This window comes from Phoenix dactylifera, chromosome 8, assembly GCF_051530095.1.
Source record: "Phoenix dactylifera cultivar Ajwa chromosome 8, Ajwa_hap1_PhDact_Kaust_v1.1, whole genome shotgun sequence".
Taxonomy (NCBI): domain Eukaryota; kingdom Viridiplantae; phylum Streptophyta; class Magnoliopsida; order Arecales; family Arecaceae; genus Phoenix; species Phoenix dactylifera.
The window spans coordinates 20692792-20711445 of NC_143197.1; the positions used below are offsets into that span (position 1 = coordinate 20692792).

Here is an 18654-nt window from a genome sequence, read left to right on the forward strand (position 1 = left end):
GTTTAAGCACGCATATAGTCCCACATTAATAATGCACTAAATAGATCTTGGATACTTATGCAGATCCAAAAAATCCAAATAATAAGAATTTTTAAATTCAACTTCTGTAATTAAAAATCTCAATTTACAATAACAAAGTTTTTTTTAATCAAAATGGCCATGGCCGTATGATATAACTTTGTTAAAAAAAATGCATACGAATAAAAAAGTTGGCAGCTCCACCATTTCAATTCGTCACCATTATAAAATAAAAAAGATAGACAAAACAACAATTTCAATGAATCATGGCATTGATGATAATGTAAGAACTTTTAATGTTGAATGATGATTTGATGAGTCTTTGCAACAAAAAAAAACTTAACAAGCAATGATAAGCAAGTTTCATGTGCACGAATTTATTTTCTTCATTAATCTTTGTTTAATCTTATTTTTTTCCTTTTTATTAGATGGGGGTTAGAGTGGTGGAGGCCACTAGAGGCAATAGGCTAGAAAAATAAGGGGAATAAGTTCTCCCCACAAGCTCCTAAATCCTCAAGTATTGGTTAAGGCTAGATTTGAACCTAGACATTTGGTACCACTACTAGAGGATCTTACTCCTACCTGTTAAATTATATTCATTATTGATGAATAAATTAGCATGAAAATTTTGTTAAAGGTATATAATTAGATAGCCATAATGCATCCTTGTACAAGCAAAGTTTGCAATATCCTGCTTTAGCTAATAGCTTGTAAAATATAAAAGTAATTTTTTGTAATAGTAGCTTTGCTTTATATTCTTTAGGTTTCTTATACACAGATATTTTCTTTTAAGATTAGTTATTTAACTAAGCTTAGACATAGAAATTAACAACCAAATTAGGTGCCAAGATTTAAAATATATGGCAACCCTTGTAATAGTTTTGGGCCCCCTTTGTTATGTTATATTTATAATAATAACATAAAAAAAAACAATGAACATTATAATGGGTTATTTGGTGTTATAGTCATCCATTATTACACAAAGAATGACCATTATCAGCATATATACTATTTCTCTAAACAAAACAGTAATTAATAATCAAAACATTCTTGTATAAAATTGTGCTCCAAAAGAGTTGTACTATATGAAAAATAATTTTTTAATTAGCTAAATAGAGATTTGAAGGATAATTCCTTTATGTTTCCGTTGTTGTCCACTATTTTCATGATAATTTCATTATAGTAATATTATAGTAGCTGTTAGTTTAATATTTAAAAACTTGAAATCATAGATTATGGGTGTAAATGATCACTCCCTTACTATTACAATGGTTGATAACAATTTTGGTCGATTCTATTATGACAAAATCATGTCACTATTGAAACCTTGAGATTTGATAAGGGTGTATCATGTCACAAAAACCATTTGGCATAACTTAAGATCCCAAACTTTACTTACCACCCAAGATGCTCCACATGCATCCTAGTATGATTACACGAAATTTTGGTACTATAAAAGTCTATGTTTCAATATAGTAATTGTATTGTCATTGCTGACACCATTCCTGAATTATTTATTTTATAAACAATAAATTAATGGTTCTATGAATTATTCCTGAATACTGTTTACTAGATTTACAGTTATGTTATTTTGATAAAAATTTAATAATCTATTTAAGAAACTCTAGTGGATTGAAAGTAATGCTCATTGCTTCTCTTAGAGGGCCTATTTCTATTATTTAAGCCTCTAACTTTAAATTTTTTACATGAATAAGCAAGATTCAAATTTATAAAATCCTGAGATGTGATGCCATTTGGCATCACTTTCATCGTGTCTGTTTTTAGAAATAAAAGATAAAAAAAATATTTTTAAATTTAAATTTTTAAAATTAAATATATTTAGTATAAGTTAATTATTTTTAAAAATATAAATATAATAGTGTTGGTAAATAGATAGCATCGATGTGGAAGAGATAGTATAATGAAGGTGGCAATGATGCTGATGATGGAGAAAATGATGATCGAGCAGGGGAAGTAATAGCGGTGAAAGCAGTGGCAATGGAAGCGATAGTGGAGGTAGGGATGATGGCAATTAGTGGCATCAATGTGACAAAACTATTGCAGGGATAGAGGCACTGATGATGGTAAAAACAATATTGGGGAGGTAGCGCCAACAACATGTTGGCAATATTATCATGGAGTTGGCAATAGTGGCAATGGTGATGGTGCTAGCAAAAGCAACAATGATGATAGTGGCATGGAAATGAAAGTAAAAGACATGAATTTTTGCTTTTAAAAATATTGAAGTAAAAATAAAATAAATTAAAAAATAAAATAATAGTATAAAAGTTTTTTAGTTATATTTTTATTTTAAAAATAAAAAATAAGAAACCAAAGCAATGTCAAACAAGTAGTATAGTATATATTAAGAAGTAAGTTTCACGATTATATATTAGATACATACTCCATGGCTCCATGTTTTCAGAGATAGTAACGGAAAAGAGACATTCACTAAAAAGATACAAATCTCCTATGATGTCAATTTGGAAATTAAAGAAAATGACCATTCATTTATGATCATGGATTATCCTTTCTCATTGCTAAGAGATACCACTTTCTCTTTTTTTTTTATATATGAGTGGGAGTATTTAAAGAAGTGGTGAGGTGGACCACTTGTGAGGGGAATCTTTATTTCTAGTGATGTCTGATAAGATTTGATTGCCCTTGCCGAAGTTGACGTTGCTACGTTCATGCACCGTGCTTTCTTTAGGAGAGTAGGACGAGGGGGAGCTCTTCTTTCTTCTCTTTCTTTCTGCTGGTGAAACGCGAAACTAGGCACCTTTTTAAGTATTCTTGAGGCGGTATTGGTTATTCTTATTGGGGCTGTTAAGCCAATTGCCTCCATTGCTCTGGCCTGTACGGTTTCTGGTTTGCCCTGAAAGCCTTCAATTGCTGGACCTGCAGCATGCTCGGTGTCTACACCTTTTGACAGAGCTTGGAGAAGGTCTGCTACCTCTATTTTGCCTTTCCCTTTGTAGCACATTGCCTCCCAATTACCTTGTCTTTTTCCTATGGACTCCATTAATCATCATGCGCTCGCCATGGTGATTGGCCCAGAGGAAGGTGGCATGCTCATTGGCGTGGGGTACGACTATGTTGGAGGGTCTCAACTCCTTTGGTTCAAACTCTTCATTGCATGTCATATTTTCAAACTAGTTTGGTCAAATTTTATATCAACTGTTAGCCGAAATTTTTTGGAAAATACGAGTAGTTTTTTCAAAACAAATGTGTCCAAATCAGTTCCTTCAGATTTGATGAAAACTTGGAGGAAGTTGTTCTATAAGAGTATTATTCAATTTTGAAGATTCAACAATGAAATATATATGATTGGAAATTATGAAAGAAAAAAAGAACTAGACGGGAAGGAAATGTTTAAAGTTGAATTACCTCTGCCACAATCTCTTTACAGATGATATAGGTAATAGTTCTCGGTAATGGTAATATAGAATTACATCAAATATTTTTTTAGCAATATTTAAATTATGTTTCTGGCTTGTATTTGGTGACTTTTTAGAAGGAGTTGCTTCTTAAAAAAATTTATTATGAATCTATTTTTTGGGAGTTGAAATAACTGATTCTTCTTGAACTTGAGACGAAGAAGGTCCGGATCTAGAACTTTCATCTAGATCAGTATGTTGATATTCACTTTCTAGAAAAATATTTTTTACCTTGGAATTATAAACATTGTCATTAAAACTCTATGACCCAAACATAATTTGGAAGATGTAGGTGCCATCAAGAATCTTTTTAACAACAACTGGTAAGTAAATCTATTGCATTTTGTGTCCATTGAAAGGTTAGGTGCTAGGACACCAACTAATTGTTGAGCTAATTTTTCAAAAATTATAAAGATTGTTCCACCAATTTTATCCTCAACAATAATGCTTAATTTATACCTTCAAAAGATAGATATACAGCAATTATTTTTGTTTAAGTAAAATAATAATGTATCCATTTTCAACAAATAAAGTATGATTCAAAATGTGTATCGTTACTTTACTATGGAGTTGGAGGCTGATCATTTTTACCATATTGGTTGCACCAAAAAATATCACCATAAACCTTTACTGCAACCCTACAACTATAACATGCTTTATACCACAAACCATATGAGGTGTCAATCGATTTTAAAGTTGCTTTGCACATAAATTTTACACCTTAAAAAAAATAAATAATTGAATATTATTGTGCAAGCAAATTATCATATATAATTATATTTTAGACTGCACTTGATAATGATGTGGATCCAATTTCAGCAATTCTTCAATCAATTTTTTGTTTGTAATAGTTTTCGATTGAGGGCTAATAATAATTTATCATTTATGCTCCATAAATATAATAGGACCAATTGGTGCTTTTAATCCTATACACGAATTCATAGGAATATTTAGACCAGAGTGGATAAATCTAACTTTTACATTGAATACATTATTTAGACACCAATGTTCTGGCCAAAAAAATGGAGGAGAGAAAAAAACTTACGTTTTAGGTCCGCGACATCCTCTCTTTCTTAGATGAGGACACTAAAAGAGGACAGCTGCAGATCTTATGCAGCAACCCCCCAATACTTTGATGAGAAGGAAACATAGGAGGGAAGAAACAAGTTATGGTCACAATGCTTTTTGGGTAGGAAGATATAATAGAGTAGCTACGACGTGGCGACCGCAGACATCCACCTACTAGCAGGATGGCATGATCACACTTTCTTACAAAGTGATCTCCTCAATTTTTTCTCTACTTTTTGTTTTTTCTTGTTTTAGTAGGCTACATCCTCTGGAGGGAAGGCAGAAATCCTTTCACAGTTTATTAAGGCAGGTACGAAGGAGGGAAGGCATTTCATGATTCATTAAGATAGATATGACTCTTTTTTTTGTTTTTTTTAGGGTATGGTGTAGAGTGATCTCCTCCATTTTTCTCTCTACTTTTTGTTTTGTTCTTGTTTCAATGGGCTACATCCTTCAGAGGGAAGGCATAAAACTTTGACTGTTCATTAAGGCAGGTACGAAGGAGCAAGGCATTTCACGGTTCATTAAGACATGGATGATATTTTTTTTCCAGATATGGTCAAGACGAGACCGTGGAGTACCAAACACCAAACCTTTCAAACTGATTGGATAGCACGATGTGAAGGTTTTCGATGCCCTGGGCAAACTTCAGTGTGACGGAGCCCCAAACACCGAATCTTTCAAATTGGCTGGTGACGCCGTTTAGAGGCCTCCGATGCCGATATCTGAGCGAACTTCAGTAATTCCGAGATACCACCGAACTCTCTTTTAATGTACTGTATCAAAAGTAGCTCCAGCTCCATTGCTGTGAACAAGAACAGGAAAGGAACCGAGGAAAACGGCAAGCGGCTGGAAGAAAGGAAACAAAATTTTTATTCACCCTTTCTCCTATTACATCAGTGTATTTATATATTTGAAAAGAAGAACTGACTCTATACTTTATATAAAAAAATAATATGAGGTAAGTGAAAATGTGCCTCCTATTACAGCTGCACAGAAAATCAACTTAACCAGCCACTTGTCCTTCAACTGTATGACAATGTTGATTCTTCTAAAATTCCCCCTCAAGATGAATATATATTGATCATATTCATCTTGCGCAACGGATTATGAAACTGTAATTTTCCAAGAGCCTTTGTGAGAATGTCTGCTATTTGCTAACCCGAGGAAATGTGAATTGGTTTGATGATTCCTACTTGTAGCTTTTCCCGCACAACAGGACAGTCAATCTCTGTGTTTAGTACGTTCATGGAATACATAATTTTTTGCAATCTGTAAGGCTAATTGACTGTCACGGAAGAGTAAAGCTAGTCGTGAATGATCAATTTTCAAGTCAGCAAGCAAAGTATTTTAACCACAAAACCTTACAGGTTGTTGAAGCAAGACCACTGTACTCTGCTTCAGCTGAAGATCTGGAAACCGTGGAATGTTTCTTTGACTTCCAGGATACCAAACTATGACCCAAGAACATGCAGTACCCTGTTATTGACTTTCTGATGTCCTTACGGCCTCCCCAATCTGAATCACAAAAACTTTTGATGTGCAATTCTAAATCAACAGGAAAATACAACCCTTGTCCTGGATTTTGCTTGATATACCTTAGCACTATGTAGGCAGCATTCATGTGTGCTTTTGCCGGCTTATCCATGAACTGACTAAGCTTACCAACAGAATAAGAAATGTCAAGCTGTGTTGCAGTTAAATATTGAAGTTTTCCAATCAATCTTCTATAGCTTGTAGGGTCAGTGAGCAGATCTTCATCAGTATTCTGCAATTTCAGATTTGTTTTCATAGGAAAATCAGCTGGTTTACACCCCAAATAACCAACTTCTTCTAAGATTTCAAGAGCATACTTTCTTTGTGACAAGGAAATACCTCTTTTACACCGTGCTATTTCGATTCCCAAGAAGTACTTCAATTGCCCCAAATCTTTGATTTTAAACTACTCATTTAAGAACCCTTTCAATCGAGTAATCTCATTCATATCATCACTGGCCAATATGATATCACCAACATAAACTAAAAGTGCCAAGAAGATAGAGTCAGACTTGTAGATAAACAAAGAGTGATCTGATTTGGACTACTGAAAATCATAGTTAAGCAAAGCTTGTGACAGTTTTGAGTACCATTGCCTTGAAGCTTGCTTTAGGCCATATAATAACTTGTTTAGTTTACACACCTTACCAGAAAATTCCCTCTTACTGCCAGCATATCCAAGAGGTAACTCCATGTACACCTCTTCATGCAAATCACCATGAATGAAAGCATTATTGATATCAAGCTATTGCAAAAAATACCCACGAACATAAACAACTGCTAAGAGTAATCTAACTGTGGTCATTTTAGCCATAGGAGAGAAAGTCTCTAAGTAATCAATCTCAGCTTGTTGAGCGTAACTTTTTGTTACTAACCGAGATTTGAATCTCTCTATAGTCCCATCTAACTTGTATTTAATCTTGTACACATACTCACATCCTACTGGCTGCTTACTAGGAGGCAAGTCAGCGATAGTCCAAGTCCTATTTTCCTCGGGAGCAGTGAGTTTAGCTTTCATAGCTTGACACCATTCAGGATACTCAACAGCTTGAGAGTAGGTTTGAGGTACAAAATGTGAAGAAATAAAAAGAGTAAAAGCTTGATGTGTAGGTGCCAATTTTGTATAAGACAAAACAGATGAAAGAGAACAAGATGATACCTGAGTACATACCTAAGTACTTAAAAATTGGAGCAGGTCCTGCTGTCATTGAAGATGATGGACTATTAGATGAATGAGATGACTAGTTATAGTGATAATCTCTAAGATAAGAGGGAGGATGTCTTACTCTGGTAGGTCAAGGACTGCTAAGTGCAGGGTTTGTAGGAACAGGAGAAGAAGTCTGAACTTGGGAGTCAGAAAAAAAAGTGACATTAGGAGAAATGTGCAAGAGCTCTAAGCTTGAGAGCCAGGAGTGGAGGTGACATGGTGAGGAAAATTATCCATGATTGGCAGAGATAAAACAACAGGGGATGTGCCTGATACGGAGGGAGTGGAGATTACATGCTTCTTTTGAAAGGAAAGATCTTTTCATGAAAAACAACATCACGAGACACGGAAATTGAGTGGAAACTCAAGTCATAAAGTTTGTATCCCTTCATGCCAAGAGGGTAACCAATAAAGATGCATGCAGTGGCTCGAGCATCGAACTTCGATCTATTTCTAGAGAGAGTTGAAGCATAACATAATGAACCAAAAACCCACAAGTGAGTGTAATAAAGTGGTTTACAGAAAAGTAGCTCATAAGTTGATTTGTTGGACAGAACAGGGGTTGGAATGCGATTAATTAAATAAGCAGCGGTCAAAACACAATCCCTCCAAAATTTTAATGGAAGATGAGCTTTAAATCGAAGGGCTCTTGCAAGTTGTAACAAGTGCTGGTGTTTTCTTTCAACCACACTATTTTGTTGAGGGGTTTCAACACATGATTTTTCATGTAAAACACCTTTGGCTTTGTAAAAATCAGGCATGTGAAATTTAGGTCCATTATCACTACGATTTTTCCTAATTTGTACACCAAACAGTGTGGCAACAAGAGTAAAAAAGGATTGTAGCAGCTGTTGAGTGCCTCCTTTTGTTTTCATAAGATATACCAAAGTAGCGCAAGAATAATCATTTACTATAGTCAAGAAGTAATGATAACCTCCAATTGCAGCAACTGAATAAGGTCCCCAAATGTCATAGTGTATAAGATCAAAAATGGAATGAGTAACACTAGTACTTGATTGAAAAGAAAGACGTTTCTAGTTTGCTAAAGGATAGACTATACAATGTTGATGAGAGGAGTTTACTCCTAAAGATCTCTTTATACTATGAAGGTGATCCTTAGACAAATGGCCTAACCTATAATGCCAAAGATCGAAATCATTACAAAGAAAAGAAGACTTATGTCATTCAGCACCATATGCTTTACTGAGAGATGGAATAGCAATTGAAAGATTGTGATTTTGTGTGGAAGACTGTTTCTGAGGTTTAGAATGTAGTTTGTAAGGTGAATGCACGTAGAAAAAACCATCCCGTTCTCTAGCTAGTCCAATCGTCATCCATGTAGGCAGGGCCTGAATAAAACAAAGTCCAACAAGAATGATTAAACAATACTTCATTGTCTTAGCGAGCTTACTGGCAGAAATTAAATTGACGGTGAAAGAGGGAACAACAAGAACATCAGTGAGGATTAAGTGTGGAGTGATGTGTATGGTGCCTTTGTGTGTGACAGAAACAGATTTACCATTTGGGAGTTGCACAACAGAATTCACTTGATAAGAAACGAAAGTTAACAGGGTGACACTACACACCATGTGATCTGTGGCACTCAAATCAATTATCCAAGATGATTGTGAAGGATGATGAGGTTTATGTGACAAGAGAGAAAGATATTGTGGTTCATAGAAGACACTAAAAATTGAATGAATTGAAGGATAAGGCAGAGGAGTACCTGACATTGGTGGCGGACCTAAGACACTGCTTGCTCGGTGTGAAGTTTGGTTACTTAATGATGGCTGTGAGATATCTGAATTTGAAATCAATGAGAGAAGCTTCTGACATTATTCATGAGTGAATAGGAGTTGTGGAATGTCACCAGCTGCATCCCCTTTATCGATCATGGCTCCTTGTGCATGATTGGCAGAAGTGGTATTCTTTCTACTAGAGTTTGTAGGTTTATTTCGATTGATCTTCCAGCCGGATGGATATCCATGCTTTTCAAAGCATTTGTTCTCTATATGTCCCTGCTTCCCACACCAATTGCAAATGGGACGTTTCTTGTTGTTACTGCTGGATTTGTTCCTCTGATATTGTTGTTGGGGCTTAGTTTGACTTCCTAAAGCAGCAGGCTCTACAGAAACATTACGGCCAAATTAGCTCGATTAGATTTTTGCTTCTCAGCTTAAAGCACAGTGGAGAAGACTTTGTTAATGGAAGGCAAAGGTTCCATCAGCAATATGTGATCTTTGACAAAGACAAAACTGTCATTTAAACCATTAAGAAACTTTACAACATAATCCTCATGTTGAAAAGAGGCAATGGTGGTGAGAGCACCACAACTGCAAGTGGAAGTACATTTGCAAGAAGGAAGAGCGCTGAACTGCATTAATTCATCCCAAAGAGTTTTCAACTGAGTGAAATAGACCGAGACAGAATTGGAGCCTTGTGAAAGAGCACCAATGTGTGATTGCAACTTAGAAATTCTAGCTCTATATCCTTGAGAATATCGTTTTTCTAGATCCAACTATAGCTCTCTAACAGATTCAATATATTGAACACTAGAAACAATATCTGGTGAAATTGAATTCATCAACCAGGAATGCAGCATATTGTTACATGCCAACCAAGAGGAATAGGATGCATCAGTGGGACTTGGTTTGGGGATTGTACCATCTATGAAGCCCAACTTACGCTTTGCTCGCAAACCGTGAATCACTGCACGATGCCAAGAGCTATAGTTCTCGATGGTAAGAAGTTGAGCCACCAAGACTTGACCAGGATGATCACCATAAGGGAGGTAGAAGGGGATCGAAGGATTCTCAGTGGAATCAAGTGAATCGGAAGTATGAGAGAGAGCCATAGAGAAAGAATAGAGCTCATATCTGCTCCGATCAAGAAGCTCCAAAACCAAAAGAAGAGCTCCAATCTGCTCTGATCAAGAACCTCCAAAACCAAGAAGAACTCAGATCTCCTCTGCTTTGATCAAGAACCTCCAAAACCAAGAAGTAGAACTTAGATCTGCTCTGATCAGCAAGCACCAAAACCAAGAAGAAGAACTCAAATATGCTCTGATCAAGAAGTCCCAAAAACAAGGGGAAGATCTCAGATCTGCTCTGCTCCGATCAAGAACCTCCAAAAAAAACTCTAAATCGCCTCTTGCTCGCGGTGTCCCTCGAGACGAACATCCCATTTGCCCGCAGCCATGGAGGATTTTGTGGCCGGCCAGCCGAAGATCAGCTACCGTGGCATCGATCTTGATAACTTCTTCGACATCTCCATCAACAAGCTTGTTAAGCTCTTCCACGCTTAGGTTCACAGAAGGTTTCAATGCAGCCTGAAAAATAAGCTCTGCTCTGATACCATATGAAAAGTAGCTCTAGCTCCATTGCTATTAACAAGAATAGGGAACGAACTGTAAATCTCGAACCAGATGGGCCAACCTGGACTATAGTCGGCAGCCCATCTAAAAACTCGGAAGGAATCGCGGTGGAGATCGGCAGCTGTTGAGGCGGTTATAACTGCCTAACAGCCACGATCTCCACCACTCTTCTTCCTCCCCACTGAGGCCTATAAGAACCCAAGGACTCTTCTCAAGAATGCTTCATCCCTTACCCTCTCACTGCCTCTCATTCCCTTCTCCTTCTGTGCAAAGGAGCTGGATCGGGAGCGGCAAAGGAGGAGAAAACCCAGCTCGTCACCGCAACTGAGCCGCCGGAGGAGATACAGTATCCCGTCGGAAAGACCTCACAGCTCCTCGGAGCTAGATAAATTTCTTATCACCCTTGTTCATGAACTACATTCCATTGATCTAGTGTAATAATCAAAATAGAAGAAGAGGAAGGATAGAAGAATGGAAGATGAGGAGGAAAGAAGGGGAAGAGCTTACCTAGGGTCCCCCCAGCTGCGGATCCGGCACGGTGAACTCGGCCGCAGATTTTTCTTGGTCGCTGCGAGTTTGGCTGCTGCCATGGCCGTGGTGATGGGTCCCTCCCCTACCCGTAGTGGGGACGAAAGAGGAGCCGCCGGCTCCGACCGCAGACTCCGCGGGCTTCAGTCAGAGCTGCGGTGGGACGGAGGCCCCTTCTTCTCAAGGGGGTGGTTCCGACCCCCATTTGCACCAAAGAACAGAGAGGGGGCCGGCCGCTGCGGGCGCGACCATGGGCGCCGCCGGTCGTGACCGACCTCTTCCGTGAGGGGGAGTCGCCCTCGTCCCTTCTGAAGAGAAGATGGAAGAAGAAGAAGGGGGGATCCGCCGCTACAGGCTGAGCCGCGAGCGATGTTGGCCGGCCGCCAACACCCCCGACCTCGGACTCATCTCCCTCCCGAGCACTCACACGAGCTTCCTCACTTCATGTGAGAAGAGGAGAAGAGGAGGAGATCGGAAAGGGAGAAGAAGGTTCGGGAAGACAGGAGAAGGAAGAAAAGAAAAAGAAGAAAAGAAGGAAAAGAAAAAAAAGAAAGAAAAAATAAAATAAAAATTACTGTGGGCTGAATTGGGCTGATTCCGGCGGTGGGCTTCAAATGAACCGGGCTTTAAAAGCTCGAGGCCGGACCGGACCCTGGTCTGAGCCCAATATTCTTAAACCCAGAATTAACTAAGCCAAAAGCTGAATCAGACCTGAATCAGAGGTTGAATCAGGTTTGAACCAGTAGCTGTCCCAAACTTAAACCAGAAATTGAGTCAGATTTGAACCAGTATGCAATTGACCCAGATCTAAACCAGAAATTGGGTCAGATCTGAACCAGTATGCAATGGACCCAGACCTGAACCAGAAATTGAATTAGGCTATGGATCCGAAAAAGAAATTGAGTCCTATGGATGGGCTGTAAATGACTTTAAGATTATAAATAAATAGAAATTAAATGTGCAAGTGACATATAATTTAATGATCTTGCTAGATATTGGAGAATTGGCATTTGGTGGCAAATTAAGGTAAGTAACATGTCTTAATCTTATTATGGATCATGTAACAAGTATTATTTATGCAATTTGAATTGTGTATATGAATTGTGGAAAAAGTAAGTAACCCTAATATAATCTTTTGTTTTATCAAATACATATGACTATTTGATTATGAAATGGTATATGATTATTTATGTTTTCACAAAATTAGGATCAAGCATGTGTTAGCAAGTGTTGCATGATTTTAAATAGATGACATTTATCATGATTATCATGCTATGTATATAAATTTATCATGATATAGAAGTTGCACAAAAATTAAAGTTTTCAACATGATCATGAGTTTTATTCATCAAGATGTCATCATTCACTTTCCAACGTATCTATGAGATAAGATTAATAAAAAGCATGATATGGTTTATGAACTCTCAGATTGCTATGTACGGCCCTTGCCAGCGGATTATAGTAGCTTGGCATATGGCCGTCACCAGCAGGTTATAATTGCTTGGTTTAGACCTTGCCAACGGAGAATAATAGTTGGCAAAGATTATGGCCCTCGCTAGCGGATTATAGTAGCTCGGCAGATGGCCCTCGCCAGCGAGTTATTGTAGCTTGGTTTAGACCCTACCAACGGGGAATAATAATTGGCAAAGATTATGGCACTCGCCAGCTGGTTACAGTAGCTCGGCATACGGTCCTCGCCAGCGGGTTATAGTAGCTTGGTTTAGACCCTGCCAACGGGTAACAATAGTTGGCAAAGATTATGGCCTTCGCTAATGGGTTATAGTAACTCGGCATACAGCCCTCGCCAGCGGATTATAATAGCTTGGCTTAGACCCTGCCAATGGAGAATAATAGTTAGTAAAGATTATAGCCCTGTCACAGATAATAGTAGTGACCATAGCTGCACTATCATCTGAGAGAACGGATTTCAAAGCATGAATAATGACAAGCACGGCTTTCAAAGCATGAATAATGACGAGCATGGATTTCAAAGCCTGAATAATGATGAGTACGGATTTCAAAGTATAAAATAATGATGAGTACAGATTTCAGAGCATGAATAATGATGAGTATGGATTTCAAAGCATGAATAATGACGAGCACGGATTTCAAATTATGGGATAATTTCAAAAGTTTTATGATGCATTACCATGTTTATGAAGTTGCATAAATAGACATGCATAGTTTTATGACTGATTTGTTTATATGAAATGCTACTTTGTTACAACCGTTAGTTTCTTAACATAATGCACTAGCATGCAAAATATTATACTTGATCTGATAAGATTATGCATGGTTACTTACTGAGCTTTTATAGCTCACACCCATTCATTTATGTTTTTACAGATAAATAGGATTGCTAGGAGCAAGGAGCATGACATGCTTCAGGATTATGGAAAAAATAGAATATTAAATGCTGATATTTTTAGAAGCTCTGTATCAATCCTTAATGATGAAACATTTGATTACATTCATGAATGAAATTGTTCATAATTGATTTGAAGGTTTGAAGTGGCTGCGTGTTATTGGGGGCAAAGATTTGCAATAGCACGACCATATCATGATCCGAATTCGCGGCGTGACATTAAGTGGTATTAGAGTAATAGGTTTAACCACGATTTAAAAAACTTTAAAATTAATCATGGGAATGAGTAGCTAAGTTAGCTTTCACATAATTAGAATTACAGTAAGAACAATAATAATATTTTAATAATATATATATATAGTGATGAAATGAATAATGATTAATACTATATTTTGATAGGTAATGATGAGTGATAGCGAGAATGAAGTACTGGCTAACTATAAAAGAAAAGGAGTGAAAGCATCATCCCAAGAAGCTACCAACATGCTAGCTCGGCCAGCTCCAAACGTCGTAGCCACTCAGGTAGATCTTGCTAGTGTATGCCAAGTGGTGGTACAGCTTCTTCAGCAAGAGCAGCAGACGCAGCCCACCTTCCGACCTGTATCGTCCACAGATACCTATTATGAGAAGTTTCGGAGGCTGCATCCTCCAATGTTTGAGGAAGGGGCTAATTACTTGGCTGCTGAGACCTCGATTCGGGAGATAGAGGAGATGTTTGATGCCCTACAATTTTTCGAGGAGGTCAAGGTCAAATTGGTTGTTCCTAAGCTCAGAGAAAACGCCAAGTTCGGGTGGATAGCTATGAAGACTGTTGTTCAAGGAAATGGTGAACAACTGACATGGGTGGAATTCAAAGGTAAATTCTACGATCAGTACTTCCCTCAGTCAATAAGATTGGTGAAGCAGAATGAACTTTTGGCCCTGGACAGAGAATATGACAGTATTGGAATATACCAGCAAGTTCAATGAATTGGGCAGGTTTTTCCTCAGTTTATGGAGGAAGAGGTAAGTAAAGCTAATAGGTTTGAACAGGGTCTGAGATATGGGATTAGGACCAGATTGGTCGTTTTGATTTTCACAAGTTACCAGGATGTGTTGGAAAGGGCTCTAAAATTGGAAGCCGAATTGAAGAGATCAGAAAAAGAAAGGGGTGACCAGAAGAGACCCAAGATGACAGAAAGTCTGAGGGACAGGCCACGGAACCCTGAAGGTAATACAAATAAGAAGAAGAGATTTGAGGCATGTACCTACCGTGGCAAGACTCATGGGGGGCCTTGTTTTAAGAAGATGAGAGTCTGCTTCATTTGTGGTCAACATGGACATTTGGCACGGGACTGTCCAAATAAAAAGATGAACGACTCGAAACCTACTGAGTCGGGAGCTCAGCTTTTGCATTGATTTAGTAGAACATTGGTACAAGTGACCAAATAGTGACAAGTATCATTCCAGATAATTCCATGTGTCAGTTAATTGTAAATCTTCCAACCCTTTGTATCTTTTGGGTTTCTAACTCTCTATGATGCACACCATAAGAATTGAACCAGTCTTCATGTGATGTCATCTCCTTTAAGAAAGCTATTCTTATGGATGTTATGTTTAAGAATCTTTTCACTTAAACAAGAAAGTTAGAGTTAATACAAATTGAGACTAAGTTTTAGACATGTTAGGCTCAATCAAAGTTGCGCAGCGGAAGTCTAGTAGAATATTAGATAAAAGACAAAGTATCTTCATTTGTGTAAGAATTGAGGTATGTAAAATTTCGAGGACGAAATTTCTTTTAAGGGGAAAAGAATGTAAATTCCGGACCAGATGGGCCGACCTGGACTATAGTCGGCAGCCCATCTGGAAACTTGGGAGGAATCACGGTGGAGATCAGCAGCTGTTGAGGCAGTTATAACCGCCTGACAGCCACAATCACCACCACTCTTCTCCATCCCCACTGAGGCCTATAAAAACCCAGGGACTCTTCTCAGGAATGCTTCATCCCTCACCCTCTCACTGCCTCTCATTCCCTTCTCCTTCTGCGCAAAGGAGCTGGATCGGGAGCGACGGAGGAAGAGACAACCCAGCTCGTCACCACAACTGAGCCGCCGGAGGAGACACAGTATCCCGTCGAAAAGGCCTCACAGCTCCTCGGAGCTAGGTAAATTTTTTATCACCCTTGTTCATGAACTACATTTCGTTGATCTAGTGTAATAATCAAAATAGAAGAAGAGGAAGGGTAGAAGAATGGAAGATGAGGAGGAGGAAAGAAGGGGAAGAGCTTACCTAGGGTCCCCAGCTGTGGATTCGGCGCAGTGAACTCGGCCGCAGATGTTCCTTGGTCGCGGCGAATTTGGCTGCTGCCATGGCCGCGGTGGCGGGTCCCTCCCCCACCCGCAGTGGGGACAAAGGAGGAGTCGTCGGCTCCGACCGCAGACTCCGCGGGCTTCAGTTGGAGCTGCGGTGGGACGGAGGCCCCTTCTTTTCAAGGGGGTGGTTCCAACCCCCAGTTGCACCAAAGAACAGAGAGGGGGCCGGCCGCTGCGGGCGCGGCCACGAGTTCGGCCGTGGGCGTCGCCAGTCGCGACCTACCTCTTCCGTGAGGGGGAGTCGCCCTCCTCCCTTCTGAAGAGAAGATGGAAGAAGAAGAAGGGGGGATCGGCCGCTACAGGCCAAGCCGCGGGCAATGTTGGCCGGCCGCCGGCACCCCCGACCTCGGACCCATCTCCCTCCCGAGCACTCACACAAACTTCCTCGCTTCATGTGAGAAGAGGAGAAGAGGAGGAGGAGATCGGGAAAGGAAGAAGAAGGAGAAGAAGGTTCGGGAGGAGAGGAGAAGGAAGAAAAGAAAAAGAAGAAAAGAAAAGAAAAGAAAAAGAAGAAAAGAAGGAAAAGAAAAAGAAGAAAAGAAGGAAAAGAAAAGAAGAAAGAAAAAATTAAATAAAAATTATTGTGGGCCGAATTGGGCTAATTTCGGCGGTGGGCTTCAAATGAACCGGGCTTTAAAGGCCCGAGGTCGGATTGGGCCCTGGTCTGAGCCCAATATTCTTAAACCCAGAATTAACTGAGCTGAAAGCTGAATCAGACCTGAATCAGATGTTGAATCAGGTCTGAACCAGAAGCTGATCCAGACCTGAACCAGAAATTGAGTCAGATCTGAACCAGTATGCAATTGATCCAGACCTGAACTAGAAATTGGGTCAGATATGAACCAGTATGCAATGGACCCAGACCTGAACCAAAAATTGAATTAGGCTTTGGACCCGAAAATAAAATTGAGTTCTATGGATGGGCTGTAAATGACTTTAAGATTATAAATAAATAGAAATTAAATGTGCAAGTGACATGTAATTTAATGATTTTGCTAGGTATTGGAGAATTGGCATTTGGTGAGCAAATTAAGGTAAGTAACATGTCTTAATCTTATTATGGATCATGTAACAAGTATTATTTATGCAATTTGAATTGTGTATATGATTTGTGGAAAAAGTAAGTAACCCCGATATAATCTTATGTTTTATCAAATAGATGTGACTATTTGATTATGAAATGGTATATGTTATTTATGTTTTCACAAAATTAGGATCAAGCATGTGTTAGCAAGTGTTGAATGATTTTAAATAGTTCACATTTATCATGATTATCATACTATGTATATAAATTTATGATAATATAGAAGTTGCACGAAAATTTAAAGTTTTCAGCATGATCATGAGTTTTATTCATCATGATGTCATCATTCACTTTCCAATGTATCTATGAGATAAGATTCATAAAAAGCATGATATGGTTTATGAACTCTCAGATTGCTATGTACGGCCCTGGCCAGCGGATTATAGTAGCTCGGCATATGGCCCTCGCCAGCGGGTTATAATAGCTTGGCTTAGATCCTGCCAACGGGGAATAATAGTTGGCAAAGATTATGGCCCTCGCCAGCAGGTTATAATAGCTCGACATACGGTCCTCGCCAGCGGGTTATAGTAGCTTGGTTTCGACCCTGCCAACGAAGAACAATAGTTGACAAAGATTATGGCCCTCTTCAGCGGGTTATAATAGCTCGGCATATGGCCCTCGCCAACGGATTATAATAGCTTGGCTTAGACCCTGCCAACGGGAAATAATAGTTAGTAAAAATTATGGCCCTGTCACGGGTAATAATAGTGACCATAGCTACACTATCATCTAAGAGTACGGATTTCAAAGCATGAATAATGACAAGTACGGATTTCAAAGCATGAATAATGACGAGTACGGATTTCAAAGCATGGGATAATGCCAAAAGTTTTATGATGCATAACTATGTTTATGAAGTTGCATGAATGGACATGCATAGTTTTATGATTGATTTATTTATATGAAATGCTACTTTGTTACAACTGTTAGTTTCTTACCATAATGCACTGGCATGCAAAATATTATACTTGATCTGATAAGATTATTCATGGAATAAGTAGAATATTAAATGCTGATATTTTTAGAAGCTCTGTATCAATCCTTAATGATGAAACATTTGATTACATTCGTGAATAAAATTGTTCATAATTGATTTGAAGGTTTAAAGTGGCCGAGTATTATTGCGGGCAAAAATTTGCAATAGCACGGCCTTGTCATGATCTGAATTCAGAGCGTGACATAAACCGAGGAAAATGGCAAGCGGCTAAAGAAAGGAAAGAAAATTTTTATTCACCCATTCTCCTGTTACATCAGTGTACTTATATATTTGAAAAGAGGAATCGACTCTATGTTTTTTATGAAAAAAAAAATATGAGGTATGTGAAAATGTGCCTCCTATTACAGGTGTACAGAAAATCAACTTAACCAGCCATGTGTTCTTCAACTGTGTGACAATATTGATTCTTCTAAAATACTGTATAAATTTTTCATTCCTACTAGAGCTTCCTACTTTTGAAATAAGCTTCAAAGATCGATGGATGAAAGGGAACGAGTAGCCACCAAGGTGGTAGCCTAGCGGTACTGGGCAGCAATTCTAACCACAAGGTTCCAAGTTCAAATCGCTGCGGCGACGATTAAATTATGGACCGAAGCTCACTACTTTGGCCACTGCTTGGACTTGTGGTTTAGGACCGCTCTTGAACCGCTAGTAGCCGGGGTGGTGCCGGGTGTGACGTACTCACACGTG

At 38.7% G+C, this 18654-nt stretch overlaps 1 long non-coding RNA gene across 14 annotated transcripts; it reads right to left on the reverse strand.

The window, feature by feature from the left end:
• Positions 1-5373: 5373 nt before the first annotated feature.
• LOC103721713 (uncharacterized) lies at positions 5374-11667 on the reverse strand. Of its 14 annotated transcripts, XR_016396208.1 has the most exons (6): positions 11147-11667; positions 8993-11053; positions 6399-8615; positions 6122-6291; positions 5892-6041; positions 5374-5811 (listed from the first exon to the last, which is right to left on the reverse strand). It is a non-coding gene; the product is annotated as an uncharacterized LOC103721713 (long non-coding RNA). The 14 variants fall into 14 exon arrangements; XR_016396210.1 differs by having other exon boundaries at positions 5374-6291; positions 6399-6542; positions 7231-8615; XR_016396204.1 differs by having other exon boundaries at positions 5374-6041.
• Between the last annotated feature and the right edge of the window lie 6987 nt (positions 11668-18654).